This window comes from Schistocerca gregaria, chromosome 2 (genome assembly GCF_023897955.1).
Source record: "Schistocerca gregaria isolate iqSchGreg1 chromosome 2, iqSchGreg1.2, whole genome shotgun sequence".
NCBI classification, from domain to species: Eukaryota; Metazoa; Arthropoda; class Insecta; order Orthoptera; family Acrididae; genus Schistocerca; species Schistocerca gregaria.
In genome coordinates this window covers 704335892-704358354 of record NC_064921.1, presented here as the reverse complement: position 1 = coordinate 704358354, position 22463 = coordinate 704335892, and positions in this window count along the sequence as shown.

Below are 22463 nucleotides of genomic sequence, written 5' to 3'. Positions count from 1 at the left end.
GCAGTTGGTCCATTACGCTCTAACGAGAGTCACACTAAGGAGAATTGAAAAGAAAATTGACGAAAATATTAGGTTGGATCAATTCGGATTAAGAAAGGGGAAAGGAACAAGAGATGTTATAGGTTGACTCAGGACAGTCGCAGAAAGAATTACAGAAATGAATACTGAGGTTTATATTTGTTTTATCGACTGGAAGAAAGCATTCCACAGACTCAACTAGAGCATACTGCTGAGAATTTTAAAAGATGTTGGTATAGACTGGAAAGACAGAAGGTTAATTAAGGACATACAGAAAGAAAAAGTAATAGGCATGGGGAGAAGGAGACAATGAGCATTGGATGTTCACTGTGATTGAAGCTTTCAACATATATGGAGAAGGACTGAGAAGTGAAGCCATAGAAGATCTAAGAGGCATTGTATTTGGGAAAGAAAGGATAAAGACTACAAAATACGCGGATGATCAAGTCGTGCTGGTGGAATCGGAAGAGGAGGTACTATAACAGATGTTGAAGAGTAATGTAAGAAGGGGGTACCAGTATGGAATGGCGGTAAGTATAGTGAAGACAAGAGTAATGAGAATTAGCAAGATGAAGCTCTAGTTAACATATGATTAGCTGCTAAAAAGATAGAATGAGTAAAATCCTTTATGTCTCTAGAAAGTTTAATAACATTGAACGGAAGTTGTACAGAAATAATGACGACGACGATATCTTTGGAAAAGAGAGCGTTTGTAAAGGCGAAGCAGCTACTACCATCTAGAAGAATTCCAGTGGAGCTGAGGAAAAGAAACTGCTAATTATTATGTCTGGAGTTTAGTATTTTACAGCAGTGAATAATGGAGGGATAAAAACAAAGAGGGAAAATCTATAGAAAGTTTTGAAATTGGACTATGGGGTAAAATCCTTGAAAAGGAAGTGTACTGACAGTCTTAAGGACGACGAAATAATGATGAAAAATGAAAAAAATGAAGAAAAAATGTTACTGCTGTAAGTGATCAAAAAGATGAAAAAGCTTTAACTGGGATTTAAACTGTAGGAATTATCACAAAAAAAAAATAGAATTATATTAGGAAGAATGTGAGTCAGCGGCAGGAAGAGAATTGGAATGATGGACGACATTGGAGAACTACAGCGGAAACAGATGAAAGAAGATGCTCGGAACAGAACACGATGGAGAGCTTCATGTTGGAACCCGCCATAATACAGATACTCTAAAGAATAACAAGAATATCTCAATTTTTTCATATTCTATTGATTATACTTGCGATATCACATTAAGCTGTGTAAAGAGTCAGAGAGAGAGAGAGGGGGGGGGGAGAGAGAGGGAGAGAGAGAGAGAGAGAGAGAGAGAGAGAGAGAGAGAGAGAGAGAGAGAGAGAGAGAGAGAGAGAGAAGGCGGGGGAGGGGGGGGTTTCAATTAATATCAGAAACAGATACTCATATTTATTGTTACTGAGGAGAAACAGAACATAATCAGGACAGTGGAAATAATTACTTACCCCTGAGTATCGTTCATATACAGGATCGTAATGGAACTCATATCTCGTGAAGAATTATAATAACTGTGTCACGGAAATCGGTACACGATAGAAATAAAACAGCTGCGATGTTCTAAACGAATAGAAAACAATTGATGACGGAGAAACGGACATTTTAATTCAGAGATGGTGGGTAGTTAATCTGAGTTGGTTAATTAATTTTCTATTCATTCTTTTATTTTCAAAAAGTAGTAGAACTTTTCACTTCTTTTGTAAAAGACGACATTTGCGGTAGTGAAAGTATATACGACAAACGTCAATAAGGCCAATGTACCGTACCTGTAATTAGTTAAGCTCCGTGCTTCGGTACAGTGGAGCCCTAATACTAGGCAACTAAGTCTAGAAATAGGCTTATTATGGATGACGACAAATAGTAGAGGTATTTTGGAAAAAAAGTCATTTCATACGTATAGTTTAATGTGGTAATGTTTCTGCGAATAACACATACTGAGTCATTTGTCGTAGCATCTCCTCATCGCCTTTCATTTCGTAAGTAGGCCCTACGACTTTCCGCCCACTGAAAGTAAACCGAAAAGTATTCTGCTTTATGGAGTTACACTATGTGATCAAATGTATCCGGACACCTGGCTGAAAATGACTTACAAGTTCGTGGCGTCCTCCATCGGTAATCCTGGAATTTAATATGGTGTTGGCCCACCCTTACCCTTGTTGGCAGCTTCCACTCTCGCAGGCATACGATCAATCAAGTGCTGGAAAATTTGGAAATTTATGGTAAGGTCTTATGGGACCAAACTGTTGAGGTCATCTGTCCCTAAGCTTAAGCACTACTTAATCTAACTTAAACTAACTTACGCTAAGAACAACACACACACCAATGCCGGAGGGAGGACTCGAACCTCCGACGGGGGAAGCCGCACGGACCGTGACAAGATGCCCAAGACCGCGCAGCCACGCCGCGCGGCACAGGTGCCGGAAGGTTTCTTGGGGAATGGCAGCCCATTCTTCACGGGGTGCTGCACTGAGCAGAGGTATCGATGTCGGTCGGTGAGGCCTGGCACAAAGTCGGCGTTGCACAACATACCAAAGGTATTCTGTAGGTTTCAGGTCAGGACTCTATGGAGGCCAGTTCATTACAGGGATGTTATTCTCATGTAACCATACCGCCACAGGCCGTGCATTATGAACAGATGCTCGATCGTGTTGAAAGATGCAATCGCCATCCCCGAATTGTTATTCAACAGTGAGAAGCAAGAAGGGGCACTACACATGCTGGCAGATGACGTTCACCGAGCATTCACCATACCCACACCCTGCCATCGGATCGCCACTTTGTGTACCATGATTCATCACTCCACACACCATTTTTCCACTGTTCAATCGTGCAAAGCTTACGCTCCTTACACCAATCGAGGCATCGTTTGGCATTTAGCGGTTTGATGTTTGGCTTATGAGCAGCAGCTCGACCATGAAATCCAAGTTTTCTCACCTCTCGCCTATCTGTCATAGTACTTGCAGTGGATCCTGATGCAGTCTGGAATTTCTGTGTGATGGTCTGGATAGATGTCTGCCTATTACACATTGAAACCGTCTTCAGCTGTCGGCTGTCTCTGTCAGTCAACAGACGAGGTCAGCCTGTACGCTTTTGTGGTGTACATATCGCTTCACGTTTCCACTTCACTATCACATCAGAACAGTGAACCTAGGGACGTTTAGGAGTGTTTGAAATCTCGCTTACAGACGTATGACACAAGTGACACCCATTCACCTGACCACGTTCGAAGTCTGCTCTGTCACGATGTCTGATGACTGCTAAGGTCGCTGATATGGAGTATTTGGCAGTAGGTGGCAGTACAATGCACCTAATATGAAAAACGTATGTTTTTGGAGGTCTCCGGATACTTTTGATCGCATAGTTTATCTCACTGTGTCATTCTTAATACAATGACACTATGTAAAGGATAGACACTTTGAGCTAGCATTGTGCATGGACTGTGCGACAAACTATATTTGAGAAAGACACAAAGGTAAGCACACATGTCTTACTGATATTAAAATTTAGATATAGGAGATCTGAAAGTCTATACTCTATCGTTCCTTTCACTGAAGCGGTATGAGGATACTTCAGATCAGGAAGAGTATGGGACTATTGTTTTGGGCCTAACTAGGAATTACTTTCATTGTGGTAGCCATCAGTTGCATATATCACACTGTCAATGACTGTAGGTATGCTGTTAAAAAGTATTTTCACTTAGAAAGGAACATACGTCCAATATGGTGACAGTTGTACATTTTATATTGCAAAATCTGCTTATGTTGTCAACAAATATCCAAGCCGATACGTATAAGGGTAACATATTCAATATATTAACTGTTTATTCTTCTCCTTTTTCATCTTAAGCCAAATCGATAACTTCCATTCTGCATTTTTCCTTAAGTGAGAAGATAGGGGGTATAAGAGCAGGGAAAATTAAGTTGAGACAATAACTGTAAGAAGCGTAAATAGGTCTCTGTTTCTCAAAACAATCGATTTAGACAAACTGGATCATCTTAATGGGCGCAGAATGTCGTCTGATGTTAATACATGCATGTTAAGTATAAATACAACTTCACTCCTTACATTAAAAGTTTTGTATCCTGGCCACTCGTCTAATATAGGGTGCCTAGGAATCTGTTTTCTCTGATCGCTAGACAACAATTCAAGCAAATCATATCAATGGAGTTTATTACGGTAAGTTAAATTCATATTAACAGAATCTTCGGTTCTTGGTAGAACAACATTATAATAATAAATGAAAAGCACCAGTTTGTTTTTGTTCTACAATATTATTTTTATTGCTAAACGGTTTTCGGATTACAAGGCCATCTTCACACATTTACTGAGTATTATCACCAAAGAAGTTAAATGTTAGCAGAGAACATTGGAAGAGAAGTAACACAGCTAGAGTAAAGTAGAAACATACAGTGAGTAACATCTTTGCAATGAAATAGTAAAAACTGAACAGTGCATAAAAACAATGGAGTTGACAGGAAAACCTTTAGCACAAAATAGGAATAGCATGCCTACATAGCAGTTTCTATTAATAAACAAAACTAATAAAATAAGATGAAATTAGTACTGGACAAGGCTGCATCAAGAGGTATGAAACATGGAGAGTGATACACAACCAATTAAAAAAGAAGAGACAGTTGTCAATGTAAATACAGAATACACGAGGAACTTAAGCAATAAGATAAACAGAAATTAGTAAATGCAGGAAAATTGAGGTGTTTGAGGTAACCTACAATTTGAGAGTGTGGTGGTACTGCATTTTAACATTAACATTATAATCAAAGCAGTGGCTATATACCAGTTTACATTAAATAAATGAGCAAAGTAAAATATGAACAGTATTTGATGAGACAACTACAAGGGGAGTTAAACATGGACAGTAATACAAGTACAAATTAAAAGCAAACCCTTAACTATTGAAACTACAGCATATGTGGAATACAAAGACAACTGCAACAAATAAAACAATTTAATGACTACAGGTAAATGGGAATACGTAGGAAGAGAGAGTGTGGGAAGTAATGAACAACAAAGATGATTGTATGAAGTTTAGGAGAGGGGAAGCGTTGAGTTGTGTCTGGTCATTTAGGATGAGATCTGGACTGTGAGCAAGATGTTTGTTAATTTCCAGGGCCTCCATCAGGTTGAGTTTATGGCATTTGTTTACTAAATGAAGTACATGGGACACTGGCTGGTAGCTGTGACCCTCACTCAGTACATGCTCAGCAAATGCAGTCTGAATTCTGCAACCTCCAGCTGCGTTCATGTTCAGCCAGCCTAGTTGATATGTCTCTGCCTGACTGACCAATGTAAAATTTGTCACAATCAGGACCGGCGATTTTGTACACCCCACTGTTGGCTAATAACTGGATCTTGTCTTTGCTATTAAAACACACTGGGCTGTAGTGTTCCTGACATAGTAGAAAACCCTATACTTGCAGGATTTCAGTGCTTTGGCTACAGTCTGTGATACATGACCTAGAAATGGCAGAGTACACCATTTCTTGCAGACAGTGGATGGGGAAGCAGGTGGGGCATAGAGGAGGGGTATAATTTTCCTCTTTTGTTTCCTGTGCAAGATGTGGTCAATAAGAACTGGATTGTAGCCATTGGCTGAGGCAATTAAAGTTAAATTGACAATACTTAACTTTCCGTATTCACAAAGGTGTATCGCAGGCAAATGGCGACATGCAAATAATTAATGACCTTCGGTATATACAATTTCCATGCAAGCAAAACAATCCAGTTCATAAGTCACAGCTGCAGCTTTTGTATGACGGCTTATCGTCCACTCCCCCCCCCCCCCCCCCCCCCCGGCTCGCGGGCGCGGCGCTTGTATTCATTTCGTGTAGACGCCGCTCCTGTCTTGGTGTCGTCCTGGTCAGCCTACTATTGACTGACGTCGTCTCACAGCCTTCCCTGCTCTTCCGTTCTTCATCGTTATGCCGGCGCTTGCCGTTACCAGGGAACAAAAAGTTTTGTGAAGATGGTTGGGTTATTACCGGAAATTTTACGCTTGTTTCATAATCCATTAACACAATCACTATTAGCATAAAGGAAACCCTTACCATAAAAGCTTACCGGTTCTCAGAAAATCCTCAAAAGAGCACCTCGGATCAGTATGGAGATGGCTTTACGTTGTTACCAGGCGATGATGCGAGCCTCACCATCTATAGGAAGTCACGGCAGAGGAATGGTTTACGTGTGGCGGTCGGTTGCATGGAATCAGTGTTACGCCTTGTCACAGAGAGTCGCTTTCATAAAAGATAGGAATTGCTGCTGTCAAAGATTTGGTACATCTCAATCACATTCTATCGAACTTCACGAAGAGAACTACATGCAGTGGACGTTCTGAGACAGGTAACTTGTAAAAGATCATTGCTCACAGGGGCGCATAAAGCTGGACTCGTTCAATGAACAAACGACACGAAAACTGGACGGTACCTGCGTGTAGGCGTGTGGTTTGGTCCTACGAGTCACGATTTTGTCTTTTTCAGGCGATGCAAGGCGTTCCCCCGCAGTGTGTGTGGTGGTGCGACTGGAAAAAGGCGCACGTGACTGCTGTGTGTATGAAGAGTAAAAGGCTGTGCCTAAGAAGGATAAAAGAACTGACCTGCAAAAATACAGACAATAACCTTGATATTGTTTTGCTGCAGTATTCTTGAACATATTCTCAGTATAAATTTTCTTGAGACGGAAAAACCCCTGCCCATGAATCAGTAAGACTTCAGAAAGCATTGCTCGTGCGAAACTCAGCTTGCGCTTTTCTCATGTGATGTACTGCGAACTATGGATGAAGGGCTATCGCATAATTTTAGGATTTCGAAAAGCATTTGACACGGTGTTCCACTACAGACTGTTAACGAAGGTTCGAGCATATGTAATAGATTCTCAGATACATAAGTGGCTCGAAGATTTCGTAAGTAACAGATCCCACCATGTTGTCCTCGAGGGCGAGTGTTCATCAGAGACGAAGGTGCCGTCAGGAGTAGCTAAGGAAAGTGTGATAGGATCGCATTATTTTCTGTATACATTAAAGATCTGGCGGACGGCGTGTGCAGCAATCTGCGGGTGTTTTCTGATCGTGCTGTGCTCTACGGAAAGGTGTCGAGGTTAAGTGATTGTAAAAAGACAGAAGATGACTTAGATAAAGTTTCTAGTTCGTGTGATGAATGGCAGCTAGCTCTAAATGTACAAAAATGTAATTAATGGGAATGATTAGGAAAACCAACCTGTAAAGTTTGGGTACAGCACTGGTAGTGTCCTGCTTCACACAGTCATGTCGTTTAAATACCTGAACTTAGCTTGCAGAACGATATGAAATGGAACGAGCATGTGAGGATTGCAGTACGGAAAGCGAATGCTCGACTGCGGTTTGTTGGCATAATTTTAGCAAAATGTGGTTCATCTGGAAAGGAGAGCGTAAATAGGACGCTGGTGTGACGTGTTCTTCAGTACTGGTCTAGTGTTTGGAATCCGCACCACGTCGGATTGACGAAAGACTTCGAAGCAGTTCAGAGGCGGACTGATAGATTTGTTACAGGTAGGTTCGAACAACATGCAGATGTTACGGAGATGCTTCCTTCGGGAAGTCAAATCCCTGGAGCAAAAGTGACGTTCTCGTCGAGGAACACTACTGACAAAATACAGAGAATCGGTCTTTGAATCTCACTGCAGATCGATTCAACTGCCCTGTACGTAAACTTCGAGCAAGGATAACGAAGATAAAAGAAATTATGGCTCATATGAAGTATATAGATAGCCGTTTTTCCTTAGCTCAGTTTCCGAGTGGACTAGCAAAGAAGATGATTAGTAGTGCACAGGGAACCGTCCGCTACACAGCTTATGTCCGCAGCTCGTGGTCTACTGGCTAGCGTTGCTGCCTCTGGATCACAGGGGCCCGGGTTCGATTCTCGGCCTGGTTGGGGATTTTTTTCTGCCCTGGAACTGGGTGTTTGTGTTGTGCTCATCAGTTCATCATCATCATCATCATCATTTGTGGCAGTGGCTAGATTGGACTGTGAAAAAATTGGACTGTGTAAAAATTGGGATTTTTTACGGGCGCTGCTGATCGCGTCCTACAAACCAAAACGTCATCATCATCACCACCCAGCGTACGGTGGCTTGAGGAGTGTGTATGTAAGTGAGGTTCAGGTCGGAAGTTTTTCTGTGGTGTTTTGTGGGTGTTTTCGTATCATGACTTGGGTCCCCTCATTCATATTACGTAAACACGAACCAGAATATTTTTCAACATTTTCGGTGATGAACTGTCACAATTTCTCCTACATCTTAATGATGAATATGCTGTAGACACTCAAGACTTCCAAGATGACAGCAACCGTGTTCACAGAGCTGCAAGCATATACTCATGATTTGAGGAATACCCCCTCGCCCCCTCCCCCGGCACCTTATCGCTCCTAGACTGGCCTGCTGTATTACCCGACCCTGATTCGGTACCTCTACTACAGCATTTAATCATCAATGAGTGATTTAAGCAGGATGTGACATCTATTAAACAATTTGTGGACTCTCTTCCTCGCCGAAATAGGTCGTTATGAAGCCTAAAGACGCCGTTACAAGTTACTAGCGTCATGTCTGGGGGAGGGGGGCGAGGAGGGGATGGTGGACTAACTCTATGTTCAGTGTGCTTATTTTCAATATGATACGCGTTCTTTAACGCGCAAAAGCATCGAAGTGACGAGCTTTGCGTTGTCTCTGTAATTAGGGACCTTACACATCAAAATAACGAAATAATGGAATACTTAATTGCTGTTTAGCTCAGGACTTTGTGTGACGAATCACTGACTTCACAGTCCGGCAGAATACCAAGTAGCAATCTACCAAAACACTATGTCTGAATCCACTAAAGGTAAAAGTAAACGTGGGAACTATTCAGTGTACAATTAACTAAATTTTAGACGACGGCCACCATGAGTCTACTGTTCAATGAAGAATGCGAAGGCCTTAGCCATGCGCTTGTCGTTCCTTGCATTTCCATGGAAAGTCTAGAGGCAATTTCGTGTCGAAAGAGAGAAATAATGTAGATACATATTAAAAAGGACCATGTCGCGTGGTGGCTCTTTACCTAAATATTCTTTTTATAAAATCAGGTGCAGACTATAGTTTCGTTTTCTACGGACATTTAAACGTGCACCTCTCTCCACAGACGCTATACATGTTATAGTCTAATGTTGCGTGCATAACGTAAACGCTTATTTGGTAGTCGGTGACAAAGGGACGACATCACAGCTTTCTTTGAATTATCTTGTAATTTTATCCTTGATATTTTACTACATCCCCTCCCCCTCCCCTACAATGTGGGCAGACGGACAGTGGGTAGGCTTAACAGGCACATAGAATCATATTCATGACATAAAAATTAAGTAATATACCTGACGTGAGAGAAATATGGCATGAAATGCAGTGTGCAGAAAAGGAACACAACGGTGGTAATCAAAGGAGACGAAGAAATTAAAGGAAAAATAAGTATTAAAGAACATGAATTTGAAATTGTGGACAGCTTTAAATATTAAGGAAGTGTGGTAATGCAGAACGCAACCAAGAAGGTAGAAATCGCCATAAGTGGGTAATAGGCCGATGCATTTTACCAGTGTGTAAGAGGTAAGTCTGAGGAAGGCAGGTTCCAGTGAAGTGTAAAGAAATACTGTATAAGACGTACTTTGCACCCATCTTGATACATGCATCGAAGAACTGGAAAATGACAAGAAGAGAGTAGAGTTGAATCCAAATCAGTGACATGAAATTGCTAAAAAGTATGTTGGGGTAATGAGGAGAGAGAGTGTGAAAAACGAAGATGATAGAGAGGATATTCAAGTATAAAAGTTTAATATTATATAATGGAAAAGTATGGTATAAAATTATGTACACATATGAAGAGAATGGCAGATGGGAAAACACCAAAACGAATGACAGAGGCCAAGTCTGAGGGCAAGAGCGAGACTCAGAGCAAGATGGATTGACTCGATCAAGACCAGCTTAAGAGGAAAGCACCTGGACTGGAACAAAACATTTATAGAAGAGTGGGGGGAAGGGGATAGAATGGAGAAGTGCTATAAATGTTTCAACCCGGCTTGAAGCTGGTTAAAGGGGAAACGAAGACGACCTATATTAACGACCACCATGACGTCTATTGTTCAATGAATAATGCGAAGGCTTCTGCTGACCAGGGCTTAGGCACGTTGATGGGAATTAGAGTGAAGAGAATGTCACGAGAAATTCGATGGGGAGAAGGATGTGATATATGGGTGTAAGTCTTAGAAAGTGGATAGAATTGCAACTGTGCAGGAGAGCGCTGAGTTGGAAAGCAAGGAAGATTATTTAACGTCCCACAATGTCGTTAGATACTGAGCCCCACCTTTAGCTAGGGAGGTATAAAAACGGAAACTGATCAGAGGTGGTACAGAGGCAAGAATGTGTGCTGGAAAGGGAGGGGAGGAGGGAGACGATGGATTTTATGGGAGATGTAAGGCGTTGAATGTATTGGGAGGAGGGTGAGGGGGGGAGATCAGTATTTAACGTACCGTCGACAACAAGGTCATGAGAGGCGGAGCAGAAGCTCGGATTAGGGAAGGATGGGGAAGAAAATTGGAGGTGCCCTTTCAAAGAAACCTTCCCGCCATTTGTCTTAAGCGATTTAGGAAAACCACGAAAAACCTAAACCGGGATGGCCGGACGCGAGTTTAAACCGTCGTCCTCCCGAATGCGAATCCAGTGTGCTAACCATTGCGCCAAGTCGCTCGGTGTGGAGGTGTTTTAACAGTGTGAGGAAGCATAGGAACTTTATGAGATGCTACTGCATTCGGGCAAGAGATGTTATTCGATGAAAGTGAGACAGAGTGCATACCGCTCCAGTTTGGAAGAAATCGCGAGTACTGAAAGGAGTGGTCGTGGATACAGCATTTTCGTATGTGAAATGTGGAGGTATTTGAGATGAGAGCATTATAATTATGGATTATGTTCGTGCGATTGGGTTACCATATTTTGCCAGTTGACAGCTTTATTCCGCAGTATCTTTTTTTTATGATTAGTAGGTTGAAATTCTAGGTTAGGTTTCGATCAGCTGTAAGACCTAGATCATCTAGCGAGTTAGATGAGTGGATTGGCTGGTTGTGAAGTGTTACAAATAGGCTCTAGTGAAAAAGGCTGTGGTAGCTTGTCTTATAATTACTACATTGCGTTTTGATGGTTAATGAAAAGACGCAAAAGATTACACCAAGATGTATTGGACGCACATGAAGAATACATAAACACTACTAACAGAATATATGTTTTTGGACAGGGCCCACGTTTAACAAAACACAATTTTGTTTCTTAACCCAAACATGTTTCACTGCAGTTGCAGCATCTTCAGTGGGCTTTTATTTTATGGCTGTTAAAGATAAAGAATGTTCTTTACTGTTTGTATACATGTAACTATTAGTTTTTAAATCGTAACTACATATATTAAAAAAACATAAAATTATGAATTCATACCTTTTCACCACATGGTGTGTTTATTCTGATGCATTGTGTTTCTACAGTGACTGTTTTGTTCCACAGCACATCATCTGCAACCACTTACACCTTAAAGTAGATAAATTGCTTAAACCAAAATTACGACTTGAAAATTGTTATTTCTATGCCTGAAATTAATTAATTCTGTGTGTGTGTGTGTGTGTGTGTGTGTGTGTGTGAGAGAGAGAGAGAGAGAGAGAGAGAGAGAGAGAGAGAGAGAGAGAGAGAGAGAGACAGTAGGTTCGAGGATTTTTTGTGTATGTGGAGGGGAGGAGGTTGGGGGGGGGGAGGTGAGTGCTCTATAGGTTGGTCTTGTCTAATAATTCTTTGAGGGCAGAGAACAGAGTTCCATTGCAGAGAGCTGGTAAACAGTGAAACAGTGACAGTGACAGCTCAACTTGACAGTGATGAAGATCAGAAAAAAGAAAACGTAAGTGAAACATAATGTAAATAGACTCACACACGCACAAACACACACAGAAATGTGTAGAATTAATTACTTTCAGGCACAGAAATAATTTTCAAATAATAATTTTGGTCTAAACATTTTATCTACCTTAAGGTGTAAGTGGTTGCAGATGACGAACTGTGGTACAAAACAGTCACTGTAGAAATGCAGTATATCAGAAAAACCACACCATGTGGATAAAAGGTATGAATTCATAATTTTATGTGTTATTTTTCAAATATCTGTAGTTATGATTTAAAAGCTAACAGTTCCATGTATACAAACAGTAAAGAACATTCTTTATCTTTAACAGCCATAAAATAAAAGCCCACTGAAGATGCTGCAACTGCAGTGAAACATGTTCTGGTTACAAAACAAATTTGTGTTTTGCTAAAGGCGGACCCTATTCAAACACATATATATTGTTAAAGCAAACACGGAAGAAAGAGCTTCAACCCCAAGATGGTTATTACTACTAACAGAATATATGCCTATTGGTTCTCTCCACATACAGGCACAAAAATATCGATAGCTATTTAGATCAACATCTGAACTCAGCAATCCACCTTACGGCGTGTGGTGGAGGATACCTGTCATACCACTGCGCTTTCGCTGCGCCGCTGACCCATTCGTGAATGGAGTGTGTGGCAGAATGATATTTGGTAAAATTCTACGTATGAACTCTAATTTCTACTATTTTGTCCTTGTGGTGAACTCACGAGAGAAGGAAATAGTAACAAGTTGCTCTACTCGTCTTACAACGCACGTTCACAGAATTTCAGCGGTAAACTTCTCCCTGATGAACACCGGTTCTGTTGTTTTCCTTCAACAATTCTTTATTGAACATAATGAGAATTATACACACGAAAGAATGGTGTTTTATCTACACAACTTATTTTTCACGTAATCTCCATCCTGTTCTATGGCTTTCCTCCGGCGTGAAACCAGGGAATGTATGCCCTGTCGGTACCAATGCATGTCCTGGTGGCAGAGCCACACTTCCTTTGCTGATTGACAGAAGCAGCGCCAACTGCCGAGTCGTAATGCGTCTTTTCTCGCGAATGACATCAGTTCGCTGAAATGTGTCAGATCTGACAGCCGTGGATGGTCTCCCAACCGCTACAAACCGTGGAGCTCCTCTGAACCGCCTTCCAATGCCATCACCCTCCGTAACCAGCAACTAACTGTACGTTTGTCGACAGCAGATGCTCTATAGACTTTGCACAAGCATTTGTGAATATTCTCCACAGTTTCTTTCTCTGCAATGAGAAATCTAACGACGGCACGTTGCTTGTAACGTAAATCACCTATAGACGGCTTTTGAAACTCCTGCAGCTACGCTATCTGTCGGAAGTAACGGAAACTTGGCGCGCTCACTCAGGAGACACATACAGGGTGTTACATAAAGGTACGGCCAAACTTTCAGGAAACATTGCTCACACACAAAGAAAGAAAATACACTCCTGGAAATTGAAATAAGAACACCGTGAATTCATTGTCCCAGGAAGGGGAAACTTTATTGACACATTCCTGGGGTCAGATACATCACATGATCACACTGACAGAACCACAGGCACATAGACACAGGCAACAGAGCATGCACAATGTCGGCACTAGTACAGTGTATATCCACCTTTCGCAGCAATGCAGGCTGCTATTGTCCCATGGAGACGATCGTAGAGATGCTGGATGTAGTCCTGTGGAACGGCTTGCCATGCCATTTCCACCTGGCGCCTCAGTTGGACCAGCGTTCGTGCTGGGCGTGCAGACCGCGTGAGACGACGCTTCATCCAGTCCCAAACATGCTCAATGGGGGACAGATCGGGAGATCTTGCTGGCCAGGGTAGTTGAATTACACCTTCTATAGCACGCTGGGTGGCACGGGATACATGCGGACGTGCATTGTCCTGTTGGAACAGAAAGTTCCCTTGCCGGTCAAGGAATAGTAGAACGATGGGTTCGATGACGGTTTGTATGTACCGTGCACTATTCAGTGTCCCCTCGACGATCACCAGAGGTGTACGGCCAGTGTAGGAGATCGCTCCCCACACCATGATGCCGGGTGTTGGCCCTGTGTGCCTCGGTCGTATGCAGTCCTGATTGTGGCGCTCACCTGCATGGCGCCAAACACGCATACGACCATCATTGGCACCAAGGCAGAAGCGACTCTCATCGCTGAACACGACACGTCTCTATTCGTCCCTCCATTCACGCCTGTCGCGACACCACTGGAGGCGGGCTGCACGATGTTGGGGCGTGAGCGGAAGACAGCCTAACGGTGTGCGGGACCGTAGCCCAGCTTCATGGAGACGGTTGTGAATGGTCCTCGCCGATACCCCAGGAGCAACAGTGTCCCTAATTTGCTGGGAAGTGGCGGTGCGGTCCCCTACGGCACTGCGTAGGATCCTACGGTCTTGGCGTGCATCCGTGCGTCGCTGCGGTCCGGTCCCAGGTCGACGGGCACGTGCACCGTCCGCCGACGACTGGCGACAACATCGATGTACTGTGGAGACCTCACGCCCCACGTGTGGAGCAATTCGGCGGTACGTCCACCCGGCCTCCCGCATGCCCACTATACGCCCTCGCTCAAAGTCCGTCAACTGCACATACGGTTCACGTCCACGCTGTCGCGGCATGCTACCAGTGTTAAAGACTGCGATGGAGCTCCGTATGCCATGGCAAATTGGCTGACACTGACGGCGGTGGTGCACAAATGCTGCGCAGCTAGCGCCATTCGACGGCCAACACCGCGGTTCCTGTTGTGTCCGCTGTGCCGTGCGTGTGATCATTGCTTGTACAGCCCTCTCGCAGTGTCCGGAGCAAGTATGGTGGGTCTGACACACCGCTGTCAATGTGTTATTTTTTTCCGTTTCCAGGAGTGTATGTTATGTGGACATGTGTCCGGAAACGCTTACTTTCTATGTCAGAGCTCATTTTATTACTTCTCTTGAAATCACATTAATCATGGAATGGAAACACACAGCTACAGAACGTACCATCGTGACTTCAAACACTTTGTTACAGGAAACGTTCAAAATGTCCTCCGTTAGCGAAGATACATGCATCGACCCTCCGTCGCATGGAATCCCTGATGCGCTGATGCAGCCCTGAAGACTGGCATATTGTATCACAGCCGTCCACGATACGAGCACGAAGAGTCTCTACATTTGGTACCGGGGTTGCGTAGACAAGAGGTTTCAAATGCCCCCATAAATTAAAGTCAAGAGGGTTGAGGTCAGGAGAGCGTGGAGGCCATGGAATTGGTCCGCCTCTACCAATCCATCCGTCACCGAATCTGTTGTCGAGAAGCGTTCGAACACTTCGACCGAAATGTGCAGGAGCTCCATCGTGCATGAACCACATGTTGTGTCGTACTTGTAAAGGCACATGTTCTAGCAGCACAGGTAGAATACCCAATACGAAATCATGATAACGTGCTCCATTGAGCGTAGGTGGAAGAACATGGGGCCCAATCAAGACATCACCAATAATGCCTCCCTAAACGTTCACAGAAAATCTGTGTTGATGAAGTGATTGCACAATTGTGTGCGGATTCTCGTCAGCCCACACATGTTGATTGTCAAAATTTACAATTTGATCACGTTGGAATGAAGCCTCATCCGTAAAGAGAATATTTGCACTGATATGAGGATTGACACATTGTTGGATGAACCATTCGCAGAAGTGTACCCGTGGAGGTCAATCAGCTGCTGATAGTGCCTGCACACGCTGTACATGGTACGGACACAGCTAGTTCTGCCGTAGCACTCTCCATACAGGACGTGGTTAACGTTACCTTGTACAGCAGAAACTTCTCTGATGTTGACATTAGGGTTATCGTCACGAAGAATTGCCTCGTCCATTGCAGGTGTCCTCGTCTTTCTAGGTGTTCCCCAGCCGCGAGTCATAGGCTGGAATGTTCCGTGCTCCCTCAGACGCCGATCAATTGCTTCGAACGTCTTCCTGTCGGGACACCTTCGTTCTGGAAATCTGTCCCGATGCAAACGTACCGCGCGACGGCTATTGCTCCGTGCTAATCCATACATCAAATGGGCATCTGCCAACTCCGCATTTGTAAACATTGCACTGACTGCAAAACCACGTTCGTGATGAGCACTAACCTGTTGTTGCTACGTACTGATGTGCTTGATGCTAGTACTGTAGAGCAATGAGTCGCATGTCAACACAAGCACCGAAGTCAACATTACCTTCCTTCAATTGGGCCAACTGGCGGTGAGTCGAGGGAGTAAAGTACATACTGACGAAACTAAAATGAGCTGTAAGATGGAAATTAAGCGTTCCCGGACACATGTTTACATAACATCTTTTCTTTATTTGTGTATGAGGAATGTTTCCTGAAAGTTTGGCCGTACCTTTTTGTAACAGCCTGTATAACGTTTCGCATTCTACCATTGTTTTCAGCTTAGAAAAAAAAGTTGTGCATTACTTTCTGGGCAACTCTCGTACTTCTAGATCGTTTATTTATACAAGTCTTCCATTATCTCAGTTTAATGCGGACACAAGACTGCACAGATAACAAAAGAATATGGACAATTTAAAATTTCCCCGAAACTGCTGCTTCTTGCGTACTTCATATGTAAAAACCCATTGCTTTACTTAAGCTTTACTATTTTCAAATAGCGTGTCGGAATTATCGAGGAGGAGGAGGAGATTAGTGTTTAACGTCCCGTCGACAACGAGGTCATTAGAGACGGAGCGCAAGCTCGGGTGAGGGAAGGATGGGGAAGGAAATCGGCCGTGCCCTTTCAAAGGAACCATCCCGGCATTTGCCTGAAGCGATTTAGGGAAATCACGGAAAACCTAAATCAGGATGGCCGCAGACGGGATTCAACCGTCGTCCTCCCGAATGCGAGTCCAGTGTGCTAACCACTGCGCCACCTCGCTCGGTCGGAATTATCGACCTTTAGCTTCTACAGAAAGGGCAACCCAAATATATCGACTGTGGACTTTAATAGATAGAATCAGCGCGAAAAATATTAAGGGATGTCTGACTGAAGGCCGTGTCGTCTTCCATTGGTAAAAAATGAGTCACTGGCATAAAAATGAATTCTAAATTCTATAGGAAACGATTCGTTATAAATACACAGTCCTGTCTCATCAATGTGACCACCACCTATGTTCAACGTCGACGTGCAATAACCACTCACTGACGGCAGGTGGCAGCACCAGCAGTGCAGGGTATATAAAGCATGTCTGGGGGACGCGGAAAGCAGTGCAGCCGTTTTAGTAAAATGCAAACAGAGCGATTTATCTGACATCCAAAACGGCATGATCATTGGCTTTCGGGCCAAGGGTGGATGCATTTCCGACACTCCTATGTTTGTAAACTGATCGCGTGCCACCGTGGCAGAATGGCGCTGTAAACAACCGGCGCCGAAACAACTTTGGTGCACCACGAGCCTTAAATAACAGAGGCGAACGACGTAATAGGAGATGTGTACGGCTGAATAGACGAGCAACTGCTGAACAGGTGACCGCCCAGATGACCTAATAACAGTGTCTCCTCAACTAACGTTCTGCGAACGTTGCTGTGTGTGGCCGCCGTAACTGGCGCCTGGTTCATGCAACCGTGCTGACTGCTGTTCATCGGCGACGAAGGCTGGGATTTGCTCGCCAGTACCGCAAATGGACATCCACTGAGTTTCAGTTGAATGACGCTGTATGCTTCATCGGACAGATGACTGTTGGCTTGTACAGTTCTGCAACAATCATCGGAAGGGTCCAGACCGGAGGAGGGAGCGTTATGGTCTGGAGAATGTTTTCGTGGCATTCCCTAGCTGATCTCGTCATTTTGGAAGATATAATGGATCAACACAAGTACGCACCTATTCTTGAGTGCCATGTTCACCCCTGCATGTCATTTGTTTTTCCTCAGCGCCATGACATCTACCAGTAGAACAATAGAACGTGCCAGACAGCTTGTAGAATACTTCTGTGGTTCGAAGAGCACCAGAATGAGTTTACCATATTCTCCTGACAACCAGCCTCACAGGATGTAAACCCTATCGAGAATCTATGGTACTACTTCGATAGGGCTGTTTCCGCCATAGATCCTCAACGATGAAACCTACGGCCGCTTTCGAGGGCAGTCGAGTCGGCATGACTCTACATCCCTGTCCGTTCCTTCCACAACCTCATTAACTCTCGTCCTGCTCGTCCAGGCTACGAAAGGTAGTTATTCACTCTTTTGACAGGTCATCATGTTAAAGTGACTGGGCCGTGTATAACAGAATACCTCATCTTCTTGAAAAATCGTCGAACAATGCACGGATAATGCATAAATCTGATAATCCTCACCTGTACAAATGAGATGCTTGCTGTATTGGAAATTACACTTGTTCCCGTGAGATCACCGAAGTAAAGCGCTGTGGGGCGTGGTCGGCACTTTGATGGGTGACCATCCAGGCCGCCATGCGCTGTTACCATTTTTCGGAGTGCACTCGTCCTCGTGATGCCAATTGAGGGGCTTCTCGACCGAGTAGTAGCGGCTTCGGTCAAGAATACCATCATCACGACCGGGAGAGCGGTGTCCGGCGCCACGCCTCTCCTATCCGCATCCTTCAATGAGGATGACACGGTGGTCGGCTGGTCCCGGTAGGTCACTCGTGGTCTGCAGACGGAGTGCTGTATTGTAAACAGTAAAGTCTGTCGATTCCGTCTTGTTAAGAAATATGGTGTTTGAATAAGGGGTGGGGGCCAAACAGCGAGGTCATCGGTCCTCTAGGATTAAGAAAGGATGTGGAAGGAAGTCGGCCGTGCCCTTTCAAAGGAACCATCCCAGCATTTGCCTGAAACGATTTAGGGGAATCACGGAAAACCTAACTCAGGACGGCCGGATGCTGATTTGAACTGTCGTCCTCCCGAATGCGAGTCCAGTGCGCTAACCACTGTGCCTCAGAACTATATGTTGAGTTCTTTCTGTTAGTAAGACCTGAACAGAATCACAAATCTGCTCCTTACGAAAGAGAGAATTAATAACCGTGACCATAGAAACAGACACGAATCTCTTAAATGAACCGTAGAAGGAGCGCAGTGTGGGTACTGCGCGGACTGAGGCGATCAGTGGGAATCGCTGCCAAGTGGTCAAGAGGCGGCGGCAGGGCGGGAACAGCTGCCTGCGGGCGCGCGAGCAGAAGGTAAGCAAACAGACGGGCGGGCAGAAAGGCACGCAGGGCAGCGGGCCGGGGCCACGCGCGCGCCGTCCGGCGATCGCCGCAGAAATAGTAGGCGGCCGTATCCACCAGCCACTGTGCAGTCGGCCCCTTCCAGCCACACAGAGGAACCTACACACTCACTGGGCCGACTGTATGAAGCACTTGATTTTAGACTAGAGCAGAACTTCAAGTTGGGTGGAGCTGGACCCCTGTATTTGTTTCGCATAAATATTAGTCGCACTCTGGCATCGATTGATAGTATGAATGTGGAACATATGCTGTGGTCCAGCATTATGAAATACTCCAAAGAAAACGATCTGTTCACGTATAATCAGCATGGATTGAGAAAATATCCTTCTCGCGAAACACAACTGCCTCTTTATTCGGATAAAGTAATCAGTGCTGTCGACAGGGATCTCAACTATATTCCGTAATTCTAGATTTCCACGTGGCTTTTAACACCGTTGTTAATGACACTGAGTTTCTATGAAGCATCACCTTAGCTGTACAACTGTATTCGTGATTTGGTGTTGAAATGGTCACAGTTCGTCGCATCTGATGGGAAGTCAGCTAGTGAAATCTATGTTATACCTGGGCTTCCACAAAGAAGCGTTATAGGCCCTCTGCTGTTCTCAGTCAGTACAATCCACATAGGAGACAATCTAAACATCTGTCTTTGATTCTTTGCAGATGGTGCCGTCGTTCACTGTCGAGTGAAGTCATCAGAAGAACAAAACGAATTACAAAATTATTTAGGCAAGGTATCTGTATGGTAAAAAGCAAGTTACTTGGCCCTGAGCAATAAAAAGTGTGGAATTCTTTACGTAAGTACTAAAAGGATTCCATTAAATTTCGGTTACACTACATATCATGCAAATTTAGAAGTTGTCGATTATTTATTTGTTTATTTTTGTTAGAAGAACATTTAGAAGGCGCAACTAACCTACTGAAGGGACTGCCTACGAGTACATTGCTCTTGTCCGTCCTCTTCTGGACTATTTCCGTGCGATGTACGATCCGTGCCATATAGGACTGACAGAGGAAACTGAAAAAGTTCAAAGAAGGGTAGATCGTTTTGTATTATCACGCAACAGCACAGGGAGTATCACCGATGTAATAAGAAAATGTGGCGGCCGCTATTAAAACCAAGACCTTTTTCGCTAACGGTGAAGTTTTTCACGCAGCTTCAACCATCAATTTTCTGTTCCAAATGCAGTAATATTTTGCTACTTCCAATCTACTTACGGAGGAATGAAGACCGCGATAAAATAAGAGAAATCAAAGCTCAGACAAAGAGACTTAGGAGTTAGTTTTCCCTCATGTGCTATTGGTGAGTGGAATGCTAGGAGTTAGTTTTCCCCCATGTGCTATTGGTGAGTGGAATGCTACGAAAATAGTCTGAAAGTGATTGTATGAACTCCCTGCTAAACAGTACTGCACAATAGTCATGTGGATGTAGACTACGTCGTTAACTGTGATCAGTTCTGAGTAGCAAAACATCTCACATCGAGTTAAGTTCGATTGCAGTCACCAATTCACAACCTAGCGACACTGAAAAAAAAAACGGACTTCGTTTTACGCAAACAGCGAGTAACAAGAAGTAAGTATTAAAGTTATTGCAGACATAAAAAGTGATACGTAATATGAAAATAGACTGCTGAATTTAGAAGTTTTGTTTTCGTTTTACAATGTTAAGTTAAAGAATTTACGAGTGCATATTAAAACTGTACCAACAGGAATACTTGGAGATGACTCGTAATTAATATGAAGAATTTTAAAAGCATTTTATAGATTCTTAACGACAGAGCAAGAAAGGCAAATTCGAAATAGACTCCTGGAAATTCAAATAAGAACACTGTGAATTCATTGTCCCAGGAAGGGGAAACTTTATTGACACATTCCTGGGGTCAGATACATCACATGATCACACTGACAGAACCACAGGCACATAGACACAGGCAACAGAGCATGCACAATGTCGGCACTAGTACAGTGTATATCCACCTTTCGCAGCAATGCAGGCTGCTATTCTCCCATGGAGACGATCGTAGAGATGCTGGATGTAGTCCTGTGGAACGGCTTGCCATGTCATTTCCACCTGGCGCCTTAGTCGGACCAGCGTTCGTGCTGGACGTGCAGACCGCGTGAGACGACGCTTCATCCAGTCCCAAACATGCTCGATGGGGGACAGATCCGGAGATCTTGCTGGCCAGGGTAGTTGACTTACACTTTCTAGAGCACGTTGGGTGGCACGGGATACATGCGGACGTGCAATGTCCTGTTGGAACAGAAAGTTCCCTTGCCGGTCTAGGAATGGTAGAACGATGGGTTCGATGACGGTTTGGATGTACCGTGCACTATTCTGTGTCCCCTCGACGATCACCAGAGGTGTACGGCCAGTGTAGGAGATCGCTCCCCACACCATGATGCCGGGTGTTGGCCCTGTGTGCCTCGGTCGTATGCAGTCCTGATTGTGGCGCTCACCTGCACGGCGCCAGACACGCATACGACCATCATTGGCGCCAAGGCAGAAGCGACTCTCATCGCTGAAGACGACACGTCTCCATTCGTCCCTCCATTCACGCCTGTCGCGACACCACTGGAGGCGGGCTGCACGATGTTGGGGCGTGAGCGGAAGACGGCCTAACGGTGTGCGGGACCGTAGCCCAGCTTCATGGAGACGGTTGCGAATGGTCCTCGCCGATACCCCAGGAGCAACAGTGTCCCTAATTTGCTGGGAAGTGGCGGTGCGGTCCCCTACGGCACTGCGTACGATCCTACGGTCTTGGCGTGCATCCGTGCGTCGTTGTGGTCCGGTCCCAGGTCGACGGGCACGTGCACCTTCCGCCGACCACTGGCGACAACATCGATGTACTGTGGAGACCTCACGCCCCACGTGTTGAGCAATTCGGCGGTACGTCCACCCGGCCTCCCGCATGCCCACTATACGCCCTCGCTCAAAGTCCGTCAACTGCACATACGGTTCACGACCACGCTGTCGCGGCATGCTACCAATGCTAAAGACTGCGATGGAGCTCCGTATGCCACGGCAAACTGGCTGACACTGACGGCGGCAGTGCACAAATGCTGCGCAGCTAGCGCCATTCGACGGCCAACACCGCGGTTCCTGGTGTGTCCGCTGTGCCGTGCGTGTGGTCATTGCTTGTACAGCCCTCTCGCAGTGTCTGGAGCAAGTATGGTGGGTCTGACACACCAGTGTCAATGTGTTCTTTTTTCCATTTCCAGGAGTGTATTTGTCATGTACAATAAGTACATGTA